At 43.5% G+C, this 19103-nt stretch overlaps 2 long non-coding RNA genes across 4 annotated transcripts; one reads left to right on the top strand and one right to left on the bottom strand.

Moving 5' to 3' along the window:
* Positions 1-5433: 5433 nt before the first annotated feature.
* Positions 5434-9620, bottom strand: LOC132446661 (uncharacterized). The gene is made up of 4 exons (XR_009522948.1): positions 9537-9620; positions 6071-6127; positions 5849-5932; positions 5434-5739 (listed from the first exon to the last, which is right to left on the bottom strand). It is a non-coding gene; the product is annotated as an uncharacterized LOC132446661 (long non-coding RNA).
* A 6996-nt stretch (positions 9621-16616) lies between these two features.
* On the top strand, positions 16617-18851 carry LOC132446567 (uncharacterized). Of its 3 annotated transcripts, none has more exons than XR_009522919.1 (3): positions 16617-16765; positions 17796-17908; positions 18014-18851. It is a non-coding gene; the product is annotated as an uncharacterized LOC132446567 (long non-coding RNA). The 3 variants fall into 3 exon arrangements; XR_009522920.1 differs by having other exon boundaries at positions 18011-18851; XR_009522918.1 differs by lacking the exon at positions 16617-16765 and having other exon boundaries at positions 17683-17908; positions 18014-18186; positions 18344-18851.
* The last annotated feature ends 252 nt before the right edge of the window (positions 18852-19103 follow it).

Here is a 19103-nt window from a genome sequence, read left to right as displayed (position 1 = left end):
GAAAGATGAGAAGAATTCATAGAATTCGAAGGCAAACCCATGCGTCTAGTTTGCTTGGAAGCGATATCAGTCATTAAAGATATCCACTTAAGTCGCCACTACAACTACTACAACTGCTTGTTGGGTTTGAGTTCATTGAGTTGTTGCACTTAATGTTGGGCCACTGTTTTTCAGTTTTTTGACTTCATTGAATGATGATGTATGTGAGCCCTTTGCACTGATAAAAATACTGACCATTCATGTGGCTGTTTGAGCATGGAAAACATGAAATGAATGTATGTTGGTTCAATTCACATACCGTACATAGGTTATGATTCTGGATGATTTTTTAGGTAGTGGCCATCCCCAAAATGCACCAGAATACAGGAAATCATATCTACCAAATTCAAAATTGTGTAGCTTCTCTCAGCTCACGTTTAGTTGAAGTGTGCAGTCATGTGGCCCTCCGATGGTTATGATGAAAAATGTGGCCCTCTTTATCATGAAAGTTGCCCATCCCTGTTCTATATTGAACTCCATTCGTAATAAAAGTTGCACACCCCCCTCCTGCCGTACTCTCTCGATCTCTCCTTTCACACTTGTATCCCGGAATTCTAAAATCCAGTCTTGGTTTCAACCAAGTCTCCTCAATGCAAATTAATTCTGTCTTTTCCTCAAGCCAATCCAACATTTGTTTAAACTCTTGCCCATTTGCAACCAGACTCCTGCCATTCCACTGCATTAAATAAAACATAACACAAAGGACACTAATTCCCATCAGAATCCCCATATGTACTTTCCATTTCCTCTTCCTCATTATCATCCAAGCTTGGATGTTGACCTCCATTTGACCTTTGATCTTCACTCTCCTGAAAGTAGGTAAACTCCCATATTTCCTTAGGATTTATTCCCTTGAAACCTAGCAGCCTTTCTGCAGCAGAAGCAATTTCTCGTGCCACATCTGATTTTTTCTTTGCCACCAATTTAACCCTCCACATTGCTTCAACCATGAATGCCAGTAGCCCTTTCTTGCTTATCAAAACTGAATCATCATTTACAGCTATAGCATGCCCCTTTGCAACATCTCTTGCGACAGCCATACTTTGACTTTGACTGCCCACCCTGCTCTCCTCCACCCTTCTGGCTGCCTCTGCATAAGATATTTTGTTTTCCTTCTTTATTCTTTCAACATTTTCTGCTTTGACATAGTTTTGACACCCCCTGAAGGAAGCCAGGTGATCACCCCCACAGTTACAACACTTCACAGGTTCCTTGCAGTCTTTTCCATCATGATCCTTGCTACATCGTCTACACCTTTGCTTTCCTCTACACACAGCTGCCACATGGCCATATCTCTGGCACTTAAAGCATCTCAGAGGAGGTCTTTCATACTCTCTCACTGGGTAACTAATGTATCCCAACATGACTCTCTTGGGAACCACATCATCCTTAAAGGTAAGGACAGGAGCAGTCCCTCTTTCATTCTCACCCTTCCCCATGCGCTTTGCAGCTATGACATCAGCCCCCTTCAGACAAGATAACAACTCTTGCTCAGACACTTCCAAGGACACATTATCCACAACTCCTTTAACCCCTGTACTAATCCGTGGCTTGAACACCCCCACTCCCTTACCCAGCACATTTTTTATATTAAGCACCTTGTCTTGTTGCCTTGCAGACTTGAAGATGATAGAAATCATCCCATTTTGCAGAATAGAGGCATGCATTACATCACCTATCTCTTTTTTTAATTCATTAGTCAATTTAAGGGGACTAGCAGCAGAAAACCCAACACCTCCCTTCACTTTGATCAGAACCTTAAACCCATCATCACTTTTTTGGTCTGGTCTCATTGCTTTTGCCTGTGAATTATCCACATCACTGTCTGGAGAATGATATCCTCTCTTTCCTTTTGAGTCTATCCTCGCCCACTGTACTCCTTTCCCCCCCACCCCCATCCCATTCCGCTCCCGTCGGCATGGGCCGACTCTGATTTAGGCAATCCCCAACTCAGCACCCGATCGTCAGATCGAACAGCTGAGTTTGCACAGACCCGTGCAGGGATATCGTTCCCGGACCTATACAGGCCGGCGGGAAATATCCCTACAAACAGATCCCCACAACACCCAAGCTGAACAACCCAAAAATCAACCTATTCAGAAATCTCCTTTAGCCGTTGTTCTGAAGCCAACAACTTGAAGTAATAAACAATTTGAAAACACCGCCACTAGCACGCCACTACTCCACCCTGATCCGCTTCCTCTCCCCCTTCCCACATGTCTGTTTGCTAGCCCTCTTAAGCCCCAGCACCCCTGCCTAACGATCCCCAGGCTTGCCTCGTTAGAGGGAGGAAGTCCATATATGGCTTGGGGGCTGGGGCCAGCAGGTTGCCAGACCTACCACTCCCCTCACTCCTCCCTGGCGTCTGCCACAGTATCCACACAAATCAGAGTTATTATTATTATTATAATTAATAGTATTTATTATTATGAGTACTACAGCAATGTTCACTTAATAAATAATAAAGTATTCAATTCATGGGTTCTTACTTTGACTATGGCGTCAGGAAGGTCCCTCATTATTTGCAGGCCACTTTTAAGGGCTTCAGTCTTATATCTAAAGCAACTGTAAGGGGCTTCATCGCAGTACAGTACTCCTTTAAAAACTGGCGTTCCCTTTTTGTTATCGCTGTCAGTCCTATTTTGGAGGAGATGGTGTTAAGGTCTGCCATGTATATTCCACAGATTCAAGCCAGGGCATCATAGAAGGAATTCCATTGTGTTGTACAAGCAGATTTTTTGACACCAACTCATCAACTGTTTCAGTAGCCAAAGATGATCGACTAGTCTTGTTGTGGAGCATTTTGAATTTGAGTCTGACGATGGACTTTGTCAATGAAAAAGCTATTGGTGACGTCGGAGTGTCAAGGGAAGTTTACACTGCATTCTGGGAGCAGTTTCTTGAACAGTGTGAAGGGGAATCGGAGCGAGTTCCAAAGCTGAGGCCAGATTTCTCTGAGGTTAAATGGCAAGCAGTTGGTCGAATCTGGGTGAAAGGATTCCTGGAACATGGTGTCATGCCAGTGAGGCTTTCAAAGGCTTTCATTTTAGCCTGCATCCATGGAATTGACTCAGTTGATACTGACATCCTGATGAGCTCATTTCTCGAATACCTCCCTTCTGTTGAGAGATCAGCTGTTGAAAAAGCTCTCCAGGGCACAATGGAGGAAAGTGATGAAGAGGAATTGCTTGACCTTTTCACAAGGATGGGTTCCCATATCCTACCTCCAAAGAAAAACATGGAGCCTGCCATCAAAATAATGGCTCACAAAGCCATTCTCCAAGAGCCAAAATATATACTCGATTGCTTCTCCACATCTATGGCACTTGTACAGATGAGGTTGTCAAACAAGCAAAGTGTGTTGTCTCTGTATGAGTCAAAGAAGGCCACAGGCAAAAGAGTGTTTCAACTGTTGGAAACTTCCAACGTGGTGCTGTCTCAGAGAGAAGAGACAACCTTTAACCACCTGAAACGGTATGTGAAAAATGCTGAACCAACCCAAGCAGAAAAAATCCTGCGTTTCTGCACTGGGTCTTCTGTCATATGTGTTGGCAAAATATTGGTTTGCTTCAACGCTGAAACCGGGCTCAGCAGAAGGCCCATTGGTCATACCTGTGGAGCTACCCTTGAACTACCGTGTACTTACAGTTCATACCCAGGGGCGTCAGCTCACCCAATACCATACAGGGGCACAACAGGGCACAAAAAAAAAAAGCGAGAGCGCGCGAGCAAAAAAAAATTTGGCCAATTATTTATTTAAAAAAAGCATGGGCACAGATAATTAATGCAAGCACGCGAGCAAATATTTTATAGCACTTATTTATTATCATAAAGTGTATCTTCATTAAATATCTGTCAGCAAACATGAACTTGAAAACTGAAAACTTGAAATGTGCAACTGTAAAAGGAAAAACAAAAAAACACCTCTACATACATACATGTCTGTGTTTATCATTTCTATTTCAGACCATCCTATGATGGTGTGATGGTGATGATCCTATGAGGTGTGTATATCATGGCCAGAAAGATAGGGGAGCTGTTCATTTTTTTAACAGTAAACGGTAGCGCCTCTGCTTCATTTTTGCGAAGCTGTCGATCAATTGTGACTGGCTTAATTTGGAGAGTTCTCCTCGCTCAACCGACATGATGGCAAGATGATGAAGCCTATCTTGCCCCATTGTGCTCCTCAACCAAGTGTGAAGGCTAACTAAGCTGACAAGACAACTTGGATACCCCATCACGGGATCATCACCCCCTGAAAACACGAACGTAAAGAATCGAGAAACACCATAAGATGGCATGTAGTGTGAACCCGACATTTGTGATCTTTCCCCGATCAACAGGTCCAGCTTAAACAGTTATCGCTACAGTTTAATATATTAGCAAACTGTCTGGCTACTATAGCATAACGACAGACGTGACCACATTAGCTAATAACACCACTTCAGAGACGCCCCTTCACCTTATTTGATGAAAGGCATACACATTTGTTAGACATTCTATGCTTCCAGAGGATAAAAATGTAACGCTTACTGTGTACTTCACTTCACGCCGGCCGGAGTGAATGGTCGCTGACGCTGTGCTGGACAGGTTCAAAAAGTCGATATCAAGGAGAATGATTCTCTCCTCAGTGTGTGCATTCGTCACGTACATTTCATTGCAGCGGCCGGCCAATGAGGGGGGCACCATGCATTCTATTGACGTAATTCAAATAGTAAATTTCTTCAGGGTGTCAAATTTTATACAATCAATGTTTTAGTGTGTCTTTACTAGGAGGACTAGTACCGTGTTTCTTAAAGATAGCCTAAGATATGACGAACTCCTGGCTCTGTGTTACAGGCAACTCTCCGGCTGCAACATGCTCCGAGTGGCCGCAAGTGGATTCTAATTACTCTGTCCGTATGTCGGACTTAAATTCTAACGAAAGTGGTAGTCTATAGGCCTATTTTAAGAAAAAAAAATGCAAGCATGCATTCTGTAGATTGCCAGATGAGTCAGACTTAAATAAAAAATAAATAAAGGTATAAATAAATTAATTAAAAAATCAGTGCCCCAGGCATACCCAGGCACCGCAGATCCACAACGGGGCACGTGCCCCGGTGAAAAGGGTCTGCCGACGCCGATGTTCATACCCCGAATTTCGCACTGAGTTTGACAACATACTCTCCAGCAACTACTTGAATATGGATATACTTTAAACTTTTGGACAGTCTTAACTGGCTTGATAATACAAGTTGTAATATTATTTTAATTTCATTAAAAAAAAAATTTGGTTTGTCATTGACTGTGTGTTTTATCGTTTTACCAGTTCCGTTTGAATTAACAGTCACTTACCTGCGAGCTATATGTGTTCCCTGCAGGGCTGGACTGGGAGAACAAAATGGCCCGGGCATTTTTTGGCTCAGACCGGCCCACATAATTAGCGGAGCACATCTGCCATTAAATTGACGTAACTTATGTCTTCTAAATGTACAAACGTTCTGGCCTAGTGGAAAAGGTGCACAATTTAACAAAAAAAACTCTTTCAGGTACCAAAAAAACACCAGGAAATGTGCAGTGACTTCACACTCAATTGTTTATTTAAAATGAATCTATAAATTTGTCATGATAGCTGGCAGAAAACCTGGACGTTGAGAGAAGAGAGCCCCTGGCAGCTGCCGATGAACTGGCCTTATCTGCTCTCTTCAGTCCAATCAGCTCCTTGGACAGAGAGAGAGGGGGGGGGCACATACCCACTCTGATGTTAGGCACATACAACATCAGATTTTTAACGCTTTTATGTCGTGGTAATGTGGATATGTTTACTCACTTGGTGCATAGCCTTGTCTGCGCTCTTCAGTTCCAATCAGCTCTTTGGGCACACACACTACAGTCAATCAAACACTCATGAAACCTACAGATAGCCACACACACACACACACACAGAGGGGGGGGGGGGGGACATACCCACTCTGATGTTAGGCACATACAACATCTGATTTGTAACACTTTTATGTTGTGGTAATGTGTATATGTTTATATGTTTACACACTTGGTGCATAGCCTTGTCTGTCTACACCGACTACAGTCCATGAAACACTCATGAAACCTACAGATAGAGACACACACACACACACACACACACACACACACACACACACACACACACACACACACACACACACACACACACACACAGATAGAGAAGAGGAGGGGGTTGCATGCACACTTTGATGTTACCGTTTTTTACAATACAATAAACACAATTTTGATTGTTTTGTTTAGTTTAGCAAAATCCAACACACGAATAGCACAATCACAAACCCAATTAGCAAAACACCTTAGCTCCTTTGCAAAATGAACCACTCTTGTAAAAACTAGACACTAACTTATCAAAACCATATTCTTTTACCATATGAAACACACACGTTGCATATGACTTAATTCTGTTTGCACCAGTTACACTCTGCTGTTGAAAAAATTAAACACTTTCGGCTAATTCTGCTTCTAAGTGCATAGAGTAGTATGGGTGAAGCACACAGTGAATTTGCAAAACATTGCTCGGATTTGCACAACTGTAAACACAATGTCTGCGCACACTTTTTGCAAAACAATACACACAGTGAACACTAAACACACTTGTATGCATTACTGTAGAAACCACACAGGACACAAGACTAATGCTGTTGACAATGTTTTTTTTTTTTTTTCATATGCTCAAGGCAACAAGCCAACAAAAAAAACATTTCCCAGTTTTCATGAACATAACATGAACAAAAAAAGAACCCCCCCCCCCCCCCAAAAAAAAGAAAACACAGCACATAAATTGCTATTGTTGGTCTCTTCTCCTAGCTGGATATGGCCAGAGAATCTCATCTACATCACAGGCGACATCCTCATTCGCCAGACAGCGGGGAAAGAATCGCCGTGCATGCCTTATCCACCCCTGTATGGCTGTGGCCTCAACCTGGTCACAGGCCTCCTCCATGGTCTGAACGAGGGATACCCGAGCCAGGGGGTGCAGATCGTAAACCTTCCACCGCCATGCCGAGAAAAATTCTTCAATTGGGTTAAGAAATGGTGAATATGGTGGCAGGAAAAGGACTGTGAAATTTGGGTGCTGTGTAAACCAGTTCTGAACCAGAGCAGAGCGGTGGAATGAAACATTGCCCCAGGTGACAATGTATTGGATCTGTATGTTATTGATTGTGAGGTTGTATAATCTGTTTAAAAAAAACATGGCTGCTTGAAGCGAGGAATATTTTACAGCTATCTACACAACTTTTTATATGTTTATAATGACTCGGTTTGATCTGAAATGTGCTACACGAACGATGCATAGTATTGTAGGTCTTAACTGAAGCTTTCAAACGGTAGTTTTAGGATACAATTAGCGCGTATACCACCACTCCATTGGCTTATATGGTAGCTTGCCAGCTAGATGGCCTGCAGCGGATTCGAATTGTATCCGAATCCGTTCGGTTCGTTTACCACAGTTCGGAGCATTCTGGAGATCCGCGGATTTCGGTTTCATGAAGGCATTGCCTTATGTAGCGTATTTTGCCTACTGTAGCCTACGTCCGACACAAAGGGTGTTTAGGACCCAGCGGAATGCATTCTCTCCAGTGCTGCCCGAGCCAATGAGACTTTTCCCGCCCCTCCCTTCAGCCTGTCAGCGTTCAAAACAAACTGGGCTTTAAACTTCGTTGCGCTCGTCGCCAGAGTTCTAAGCCTCGTCGGCCGTTAACCCTTATGTTACACTCAGTGCACCATGTTTTCAAATGCATTTAGGGGAACATTTATTGCACAAAAAAGCCTTGCAAGTTGTCTGATTGCAGTCAATTAACACATTGCAAATAGACTGTGGGTCTCATTCATTTTTGTGTTTCTCCCCCAAACCCTCCGTCAAAAAAAAGTCCGCCTTTTTACTATCACGGACATGATCCTAATCCGAACCGTATCCGAAACCGAGGCCCAAAACGGTTATCTGAACCGAACCGTGGACACACTGATCCGTTTCACCACTATGCTACACACACCCTCAACTCTTCAACGATGGCGGCAGCATCTAAGATATATATATATATATATATCGCTCTTCTTCTCTGGCTTTTATTGGCGTTTCGGCGCTCTGGTGACGGGGCAGCCAGCTGGCGACGATGAATGATGACGTACCCGAAACCGAGTGGCGTCTCATTTCATAGGGGAAAGATCTCAGCCCTTGGCCCTTACACTTGCAAGTGCTAGGGTTAAGACAAAGACAAAGACAAAGCAAAAGGGGCAAGGGGAAGAATCGAGATAGTGTACAGCACATTAACATGTAAAAAAAGGTTACGTGTGCAGTATGCAACATCAGAGTGCTAAAGTGAACAATACATACCTCCACATACTCATGCCGCAGCTGTTTGACCCTCTCCGAGTTCCTCTCAAAAGGCACTCGGTACATCTGTTTCATTTGTACCTGATGTGCCTTCAGGATACGAGCTATGGTGGACAGAGAGACCTGATTCACGTTCTGAAAAAATAATTTTGGCCTGGATTTCACAAAGCCTGATGGCATTATTTGCCAAAACCATATTCACAATCTCCCTCTCCTGCAGTGGTGTGAAAATGGGAGCCCTTCCTCCTCGTTGTACTCGACCCTCAATCCTATGTAGAACAAAACACATGTAACCTACTGTAAAATGTCACAGGAAGGGCTATCAAAAGTGCTGATATGGGGTGCATACAGTAAGAAGCTGTAAACAGGTAATTTTTGTACCTGTTTTCCAGTCTGAATGCCCTTATGACAGATGCCACGGTGAATCTGCTGAGATTTGGCTGGACTCTCAGTCCAGCCTCCCTCAGCGTCAATCCATGGTTCACAACATGGTCCACAAGAGTTGCGCGAATTTCATTGCTTAAAGTTGGACCTCTTCTCCTTTGAGCTTCACCTCCTCCTGCTTGAAGTCTTCCTCTTCCTCTTCCTCTACCTCTACCTCGGCCTCTACCTCTGGCACGGCCTCTGCCTCCTTCTCCTCCTTCTCCGATTCCCCTCTCATCCTCACTCTTCCTCTTCCTTCCATTTTGGTTAAGTTTGGTGAACTCACCTGCTGCATTTTTATTGTGCTTAAACCTGATTGGTGTGTCTACAATTAAGCAATCTTGTGTTTGCACACCTGATGGCAGTGTTCAATCAACTGGCTCATGGGTGTGGTAGTTTGATAGTCAGTGCTTTAGAATTGCAAGGAAGTGACATCTTGATATACTTCTGTGTCTAATGCATAGACGTGTGTGTTAGTGTTTCAAATCACTGTGTGTATTGTTTTGCACAAAGTGTGAACGGACTCATTGTGCTTACAGTGGTGCAAATCTGGGGCCGAGTTTTGCTCCTTGAGTGTAAGGTTTTGATAATTGGGCAAAACTTTAGATTTGAGTGTTTATTGTATCGTAAAAAACTGTAAGCACATACAAGCTCATAAAAAATCTGGTTTTCAACACGTTTATTATGTTCTGGTGAGGTGTAATTGTTTACTCACTTGGTGAATAGCTGACTTCACCGGAACCAACGCTCACAAACCCCGTCAATCCAGTAAGAACTATGTACATGTGAAGCCCTAGAGCGGGGGTCGGCAATAGGCGGACCGCGGTCCGGGTCCGGACCCAACTGACGTCCTCTCCGGACCGAGACACAATTGCAACAATAATATTAATAATGCAATTTTTTTTTAATACATATAATTTTGACCAAGAGATTTTAACAACTAATGTTTGGGTGACTTTTATAAACCTGTTAAATACATTAAATTAACTATAACTTTATGGTAGGCTATGTTTTTGTTTAAACCTTATAATGCCGTTAGCCAATCAGATGATAGCCTGCCCTACGAGCTGTGCGACTGGTGCACGCAAGCGCTGCAAGCGCAGAAAAGAGTGCCTTTAGTTGAGAGAGAAAGCTTCATTGCAGTTCAAGAGAAAGATGGCGTGCTCTAAGAGAAAGGTAGATTGTGAGAACAGAGCTTTTAAAGAGGAGTGGACAGACTTATTTATGTTCATTCTGCCTGCATGCAGCTGTGTGCCTGATCTGCTCCGAGACGGTGGCGCTCGTCAAAAGCAGCAATGTAAAACGCCACTACGAAACGAAGCACAAAGAATTCGACATAAATTACCCTCTCGAATCCGAAGTGCGTGCACAAAAAATAAAGGATCTTAAAGCCCAATATGCCCGATCTACAAACATGTTGACTTATTCATTCACTGCCCAACAACGAGCAAACGAGTGTTCATTCCGAGTAGCATGGATTTTGGGTCAGAATAAAAAAGCTTTCACTGATGCAGAGGTTGTGAAGGAGTGCATGAGTGCCGTGGCTGAAACTTTGCTAGAGGGAAAACAAAAGCAGGACATGTGTGAGAAAATCAAGCAAATACCTCTGTCAGCACGAACAGTCACAAGAAGGAGTGAAGCATTATCCCAGGATGTGCTAGCACAGCTGTATGAGGCCATTCAAAAAGCACCCTGTGTGAGTTTAGCAGCAGATGAGTCTACTGATGTGACTGACAATGCTCAGCTGCTTGTTTGTGTGAGGTGAGTTGTACAATTGTGTCAGTTCATCCATTTCTTCATTTAATTAATGTAATTCATTTAATTAAATCATTCCATTCATTCATTCATTTAATACACCATTATTTCATTTCATTCATCATTCAGGTTCCTGATAAGTTTAGCACAGTCATATCATTTTTTTTATTGTTAAGTTCAGCTCTTAATTTTAAAGGAGCGTAGGTTTTTTATTAAGCCCTCAGGTTTTTATTTTCTATTTTATGTGCAGTTGAATAGCAAAAATTTAAATTACAGTGTTTAATTGTTATGTGGAAATAAGTGGTATTGTTTGTTGGATATTATTGAATGCACTTTAACACTTATGCGGCCCCCTGCTGGACAATGTTTTAGGTTAATAAACACTGTTGAAATATTATTGAAATGAAGACCTTCATTTGATCTGATATTCAGTTGTTGACCAAACAGACACTGACACTACTAGCGCCTTAAGTACTTATATTGGCTAAATATGCCTCTGAATCATAATGCACACCTTGACTGTTGGTACATAAAACACATGCAGTCCTATATCAGTGAAAACAACGGTCATAAAAAATGTGTGATAGACCCCCGGACCCAAGCTTGAGGAATTTTTTTGAAACTGGACCCATTTGTATTTTAATTGCCTACCCCTGCCCTAGAGGGACAGGATTTCATAAAGAGGAAGACACAGAGAAGTGAGACTTGAATACATTACATGTGTGTGTGTGTGTGTGTGTGTGTGTGTGTGTGTGTGTGTGTGTGTGTGTGTGTGTGTGTGTGTGTGTGTGTGTGTGTGCTTGTGTGCGTTTGTGTTTGAATCAGATTGATTTCTGCTCACTTACCCAGAAACCAAACGTCTGTCCATCTCCAAAAACAATCCTCACAATCCAATCTCACAATCCTGAAATGGAACCCTAAAAACAGTAAATAACAGAAAAGGATGTAATGCATGTTAAAGGGGGGGAAAGGGAAAAAGTTTTAATTTCAAGCCAAACAATTACATTCATTTCCATAACTATAATACTTACTTTGTGAAAGCAAGTCGTCGCCACAACCTGAGACAGAGGCTTCCTAAAAGGAAAAAGAAGACAATCAACAATGAAAGTGTTATGCCTTTTATTCCTTACTATCAAGTTTAGGTATTTTTGAAGAGAAACAAAACTAAACTAATATTACAAATATTGTCTTACTTTAGTAGAGTAGGAGCTTCCGAAGCAGTTCGCTTTTTTCGGCCACTCTGTCTATGACACTGTCTGTGTCCAATCCCATGAGGATGTCCTTTTCTGTGGACATCAGCATGAAGGCCTCCAATTTACCAGCAGATAAGCTGCTCCTCAGCCTGCTCTTGATGAATTTCAAAGTTGAAAATGATCTTTCACAGGCTACCTGTGTCACTGAGAGTGTCAGCAGATATTTGTAGGACAGAGAAAGAAGAGGGTATGCGTCTGTGAGCAGGTTGAATCTGAGGAGAATCTGGTAGCAACACAGGGGGCAGTTTTTACATGAGGCACAGGCTTTGCTGACAATTTTCATCTCTGGGTCTCCACCAGGTCCTTCCTCCACAGTACGGGATGTGTACTCATCTAGTGGTGGACGCTTCAGCATGTCCCACTGGCTTGCCAAGCTTTCAAGTTCAGATTGTAAATTTGATATGGTTGCCGAATTGTTAAATTTGATGAGACATCTGCTTAGGTCTTTCAGTGCAGACTCAGGAAGACCACTGGTTTTGATATCTGGGAAGTTTCGGGGGTCCAGAATTGAGAGGTCCGCATTAGGGCTGTAAGGATACACAAATTCACGATTCGGTTTGTATCACGATTTTTGACCCACGGTTCGATACATCCCACGATTCTTTTAAATTTAAAAAGCATTTTATTTAAACAACACTTAAATACCAATTATCTTAATGTAACATTTAATAACAAATTATTTGGAACACTGAACAGATTTGAACCGAAAGAATACTATTAAAGTATAGCTAAATTAATAAAGAAATAACCAAAGATTGCAGTTGGAGGATGCTTTTTGCTGGTAGGCATAATAGGGCCCCTTTAACTGTTTGGTTGGTTTATTCAAATATCCTTATTAGCGCTTCTTATTAGGCTATGTAGCTTAAATAATGACATAATCAGGCCGTATAGAATGCAACATGTTTAATAGCCTAACTTTCAATAGATGAGGAAAAACATGAACGTCGCAATAACGAGGCATAGTGTTACGAGTAGCATATGTGTGTGCGGGAGAATGGCAGTGTGCGTATGCGTGTGTGAGTGACGTCAGCGAGTGAGTGGACGAGCGAGGAGAGCGAGCGGTAGCGCGTGTGTCTAGTGAAGAAGCGAACGAGTCCGGTAGAATAAAGTACCCATCCTGTCAATAATCGGTGGCCGCTTCATTCCGACCTATAAGCAGACAAACTGCCAGTCAAATCACACAAAACAATAGAGACAGGATCACACAGGCAATTTTTTTCGCGCTTGGCCCACTCTGGATAAATGTCGTTCATATCGCATGAGGACTTCGACGGCTGTGGAGAAATGCAATCCTCCGTACCCACGGAGAGCTGTGATCACAGAGAGGGCATCTCGTCACATATTTACGGCATCGATAGGAGGGGGCGCTGTCAGCAGACTATTATTTAGACAAATTATTAGCAAATTTCAATCTGACAATTTGACCTAAGAGTTAGAAAGGGCATATCACGCTTCTGCCTTCTCACACCGCGAGACAGGTTTGTGGCTTTGAGTATCGCGATTTTCGGTTTGATACGCGTATCGTTACAGCCCTAGTCCGCATACAGATTGCCGTTATCGAGGAATCGTCTTTGCATGGCCTCAATAACGGTGTCCATAATTTGGTTATGGACTTTAACCTCATGCGTCTTGCTTGGGTCATTGGAAGTTTCATCCTGGGCCATCTCTCCTGGCATGGACTTCTTCTTCTTTGGCCTCCTCTGCGGTAGTGAAACCTCCACCTCCATGCCCATCTCCTCATCCTGCTCCTCCAGCTTGTCATTTGCCCACTTCACAAAACTCTCTGTTGCATCCTTGACTGTCTGGAAATCTCTTCCCATCTCCTTAAGGGCCTCGTGTGTGGACATCACCATCCTGTGGGCAGAGAGGATGTCCATCCCGCCTGTTTGGAGGTATTTGGATAGTGGGGGTCTTCTCAAATATCCGCAAGAATAATTGCGCGGTGAGGATGGTCTCGTGTCTGAGAAGGCCATCTTTGTATCCCCTTGCTTTGGATCTTACATTTGACTTCACTGTCGTCTGGTCTTGAATGGCTGAAAGGGTGCACAGAACATCAATGTAGAGACAGTCCTGCGGTTTCCCAAATGAGAATGCCTTAAAGAAATGAGAACACTTTCTTTAAGGCATCATGCTTTGCCCACCAGCGTGTCTCTCCAATGGGTCCTATGCGCTTGTGCCTGCTGCTGTGGCTTTCCTTCTCCCATACGTTCATTCTCTGATGAGATTCTCGGATGAACACAGCGATGTCATTCAGGAGATGAAAAAGAGATCCACTCTCTATCACAATTTCAGTGGTGTCAGAAAGAACGAGATTGAGCACATGAGAGTAGCACCACACATGGACATGGTGAGGAGATTGTGATGACGAGTGAAGAGAAGCCTCTGTATCTTCCCTGCATGTTGGCAGCTCCATCTGTGGCATTTCCAATGCAGAGGCTTTTGTCTAAGTTCAGACCATCAAGCACATCACTCAACAACTGAACAAAGGCCTCTCCTGTGGATGAACTGCACCTTACCACAGCAACAAGCCTCTCGTGTACAGTATCAGTGACGTACCGAAGCACAACTGAGCACTGGTCTTGTGCTGTGATATCCTGTGTTGTGTCCAGTTGTACAGTAAACATGCCGGCTTTTTGAATTTCCGTGCCGATGTTGTCTTTGATCATTTTAAGGATTGTGTCAATCACTGAGTTGACAGTCGATTTAGACAGCAGTGACAAGGGAACCCCTGCCTCTTGAGCCGGATGCAGATTCATGGAGCTTTTTGCTTTTATGAATTATGTCACTGAGATGTTCTTTCAATGCCACATCATATTTCCCCAGCAAAAGTATCATCTCCAAAAAGTTGCCATGATCAAGGCTGCTGTCCTCTAGAGTATAAGCAGCCTCATTGTCTTCGTGCCTGTAGCTTAGGCCCCTCTTTCCAATCACTCTGACCACTTCCACTGCCGTCTCTTCTTGATCTGCTCTCTATGAGCAGTTAGCTGTCTTCCTCTTAGCAGGCTGTTTATGTCAGATTTTGAGCAGTTTAGAAAATAAGCTTCAGCACAAGCTCTATGTGCCATGCTTTTTTCATGCTCTTCTGCTCTCTGGTGAGCATGTCTCCAGTCAGACATTCCAGTAATGAATACACTGTTATCAGAGGGCTTGCTAAAGGCCAAGCATACAAAACAAAATAAAGCAGGACGTTGATCACAGTATGTCAGCCACTTCCTGCTTGTACCTTCTTTGTTTGTGAAGACCTTTCCTATTGGGTTTGGAGCATCTTGCTTTGGATGGTGGTTCAAAAAAGTTTGCAGTGTAGCACGGTCTGGACAGCAAAAGTAGTCAACATCTGCCTCAACAGTCTGGCTTGACTAGAAAAGAACAGAGGGATCAATTATTAATTACAAATAATACAATACTTAAACTAAATATCCAAATGTATATTTATTTGTAGTAACATTAATGCTTAAATGTTATATTTTATTTGGAAATATCCAAATAAGTTATACTGTATTCATCTCCATTAAGTCATTTTAATATCTTTAAATTACCCATATTAAGAACACTGTAGGATATCTCCAAAATATGCCAAGTTTTAAAAATGCAATTTTATAGACTACTCCCCATTTTGCTTTTTTTGTTGCTCTCGCTTTTATTTTCTGTGCTTCTTTCGAGACACATCTCCTCGAGACACATATCAACGAAAAAGAAAAGGCTTTCCAGCTGTGCAAACAAGAGCCTCGTTTGGAAAAAGACAACGGCAACCATGTCGGCTTGAACATTTAGACTTGAATCATTAGAACTTTATATTGACAGATTATATTTGGAGTGAGAGTACGTTAGCCGAGAGCATCAGACAAACTACCCCAGTTAGCTGGCAGGGTCTTGGGGGGGAAGCGGCTTATTTTCAACACAGAAGAACCGAACGTTGGCCAGAATTCCCCAATTTCTCAGTTTCATTATAACCCGTCCCACCATAGAACACTAATCGTTTGTCATCGAGACACATTTCAACGAAAAGAAAAGGTTTAAGCTGCGCAAACAAATAAGAGCCTCGTTTGGGAAAAAAGACGACGACAACCACATCAATAATAACCACCAACCCCCTGTAATAAATTGGCTCGGCTATTACCATAATGGCCCAAGTTGCATCGCTAAATACACTGTGTAATGCCATAGTAGTGTAATACTACGTGGTAATAAAAACTTTCCAACGACTATTATTACAGCATTCCACCTGTGAACGGCGTGTATCGTGGGGCTATGCTGTGTGCTTGCTTATCCGTCAGGCATGATAGCGTGTAGCATGACTATTCATCTAGCATTTTCATTAGCATATTAGCATAGCCGTTTGTCACAACTATTACGCATCATTTTCATATCGCTGCGGCTGGCTAAATTCAAATCCATCATCTAAACGTATTATCCTTATGTTAATAGCTGCTTACCTGGTGCACCGGCAGCGGCTCACTCAGTCCATGACCCTCGGGTTCGGACTCATCATCTCCTCCTCCCTGTTCATCTTCCACCATCTGTGCTGTCTCCATGGGTAGATCGCTACAGCTAGCCCCCTCGCCCTGTCCACTGGTGCTGGTGGTGCTTGATTCACCTGAGGTGGAGGGGGCTCCCGAAGCACCTCCACTGAACATGTCAGTTATTTTAGCACATTTTCCGGCGTCTGCGGCTAGATTTTTGAGCCTTTTGTCCCTGAGCTTTTCAGCTCCACCTTTAAGTTTACGCTTTGGCATAGGCGTCGATTACGGGGGGGACGGGGGGGGACACAGGTGCTCGCCGTGCGAGCACCTGTGGTTAATCATTCCAGCAGCAGGCCTACTACACTTGGCAGTTGGAAGGCAGCCTAATAGTTGTTTTACAGACGCTTTCCACACACTTCGCAGCAGCATTGAAGACGACAAGCGTCAAGAAAGTCGACTCCTCAAAAATGTACAAGGTAACTATTCCTAACAGTTCGTTTATAATGTTTCCTCAGAGCATAGGCTAGCTAGGCAAGACCATGTTGTAGCTAATTGTTTGCGGTTACAGTGTTAACTAATTTGGAGTGAGCGAAAGTGAATAATATTAGCTGCCATCAGTTTTAGGGCTGGCCCGAATTATTCGAATACTCGTTCGGAAAAATAGTATTCGAAGCTTAAATCAGTATTCGGAGCTTTGTTTATTTTTTTTCTACGTGAGGTAGGCCTACGTGACGTTACCAGAGTGAGGGAGGCAAACTATAAGCGACACCAAGCAGAGAAGCGAGAGAGGTGGAGGAAGAATAGATATCTTGTTTCCCTTTACTTTATAACTAACTAATTAACGTTCAAAAGCTATTAAATCGGTTCCAGGGAGTAGGGATATTAATGTTGTGTATTCGAAGCCTGAAAAATGGCATTCGGGCCAGCCAGTTTGGACAGTAGGACAGTAGGGCGGGCCTACATCCTTTTGACCTTTGTGTATTGACACCAGCTGGATGACTGAAGGGTCTTTTTAAAACAGAACAAAGTGAATGACTCTTGTTGACTGATGACCAAAGACGGGTTAACTATTTTATGAATTGGAAAGAATCAGGAAAACAAGTATTTGAAATGGATTATGGATTATTTATTAATTATTCTGAACCACACTGAACTGTTTGATTAGCCTACTACATTATTACAACATTACCAAGAGTATTGTAATCCAAAATTAAGAATGTGCCAGCACTGAACTTGGGCCTAGTGTGTGTGTGTGTGTGTGTGTGTGTGTGTGTGTGTGTGTGTGTGTGTGTGTCTTTAGGTTGGAGAGTTAAAATTGGCCAAAAACATGCACCCGCCTCTCAGATGTGCCAATGAAAGCTGTCGCTATTTCCCTTTTGTGTATCCTTCAGTGTATCCCTGTGGATATGGCAGACTGCAGTGCTGTTGAGCCTCAACTGGGTCATTGTTGTCCTCAGCCAATTCTTCAGCCGTCGCAGAGCACTGAAGCTCCTTTCAGCCTCACAGGATGAAACTGGGACCACGAGTAGCAGTCTCACCAGAGTCTCCACCTGTGAGAAGAGCCCTCTGACCTCTGGTGGCATGCCTCTGAGAATTTGGACAGCTTCTTTGCATGAAGTGTAGGTGTTATTTGCTTTAAACATGGCCAGTTGAATTTGTAGTGCCTGTTGGTCCAGTTCTGGGTACAAGCTCACCACCATATTTTTGTTTCCGGTAATCAGCAGCTCCTCCAGCTTCACCAGATTTCCCAGGCTCACCTGATCAAAACGCTCATGAAGCTGGGTGGTCGCCATGTCAATGGCACTGAAAAACTGGACCCGGAAATACTCCTCTGGTGTCGCAGGAGTATGATGCTTGGCAGGACCACCATGTTTACTGGATGGCATTCGGACATGAGGTAACTGTATTTGCTGGAGATCCAAGTCTGCGGCAAAATCCACAGCTTTGTCATAGATGGCCTTGAACGCATCATCGGCCCTCAAAGAGAGAAAGCCCTGCCTAACATATTCAACGGCTTTCAGCATTCCACTGATGGTCTTCCCTCTTGCCTGCAGACTTGAGTTCAGCCCCTCCAACCTTGTGATGACTTCTTGACCCAGGAGAAGGCCAAGAACGGTGTTTCCATTTTCCAGCTTCTGAAGAACACCATGTGCTCTAGAGGCAGTGTTGTCGTTGACCTTTGCAGCAGAGGCCATCTCCTCCAGCGCACTCAAGATGGCGTTGTACAGGCTGAGGACTGCTCTGATGGCTGGAGCACGCACAGTCCATCTGGTGGCACACAGAGGCTTGATGGAGGTGAAGGAGCCTGTGGTGGACATGGCAATGTCTTTGAAAGTGGTCTTGCATTTTCCAGACTGGGCAAGTAAGCATCCCAGCTCATGGATCCAATGCAGGGCATCCCTTATCACCGGTGTGGATTTGCACGTAGCCTGTGTGACAAGGTTTACACAGTGTGGGCCACAGTGGACAAAGTTGGCCAATGGTTGCTGTCTCCGGATCAGAGCTTGTGTCCCTGACAAGTGCCCCGACATGTTGGCTGCGCCATCGTAGGTCTGCCCACGAAGACCATAGAACGGCAGGTTTAGACAGAGCAGCACATCAGAGGCAATTCTTAAAAGGTGCTCACCGGTCGTTGAAGAGGCCTCGTACAGACCAACAAAGTCCTCCCTTGGCTCAAGGTCAGCATCCACATACCGGAGGCAAATTGAAATCTGTTCCGTGCCAGATATATCCTGTGTTCCGTCCATTATCAAGGAGTACTGCAGTACAGGTAAAGCATGGATGTTTTTAGCTATTTGTCTGATAATGGCGTTG

Source organism: Gadus macrocephalus, chromosome 18 (assembly GCF_031168955.1).
Source record: "Gadus macrocephalus chromosome 18, ASM3116895v1".
NCBI classification, from domain to species: domain Eukaryota; kingdom Metazoa; phylum Chordata; class Actinopteri; order Gadiformes; family Gadidae; genus Gadus; species Gadus macrocephalus.
Note: the sequence above shows the minus strand (reverse complement) of the source record. Positions and strands in the feature narration are given on the sequence as shown.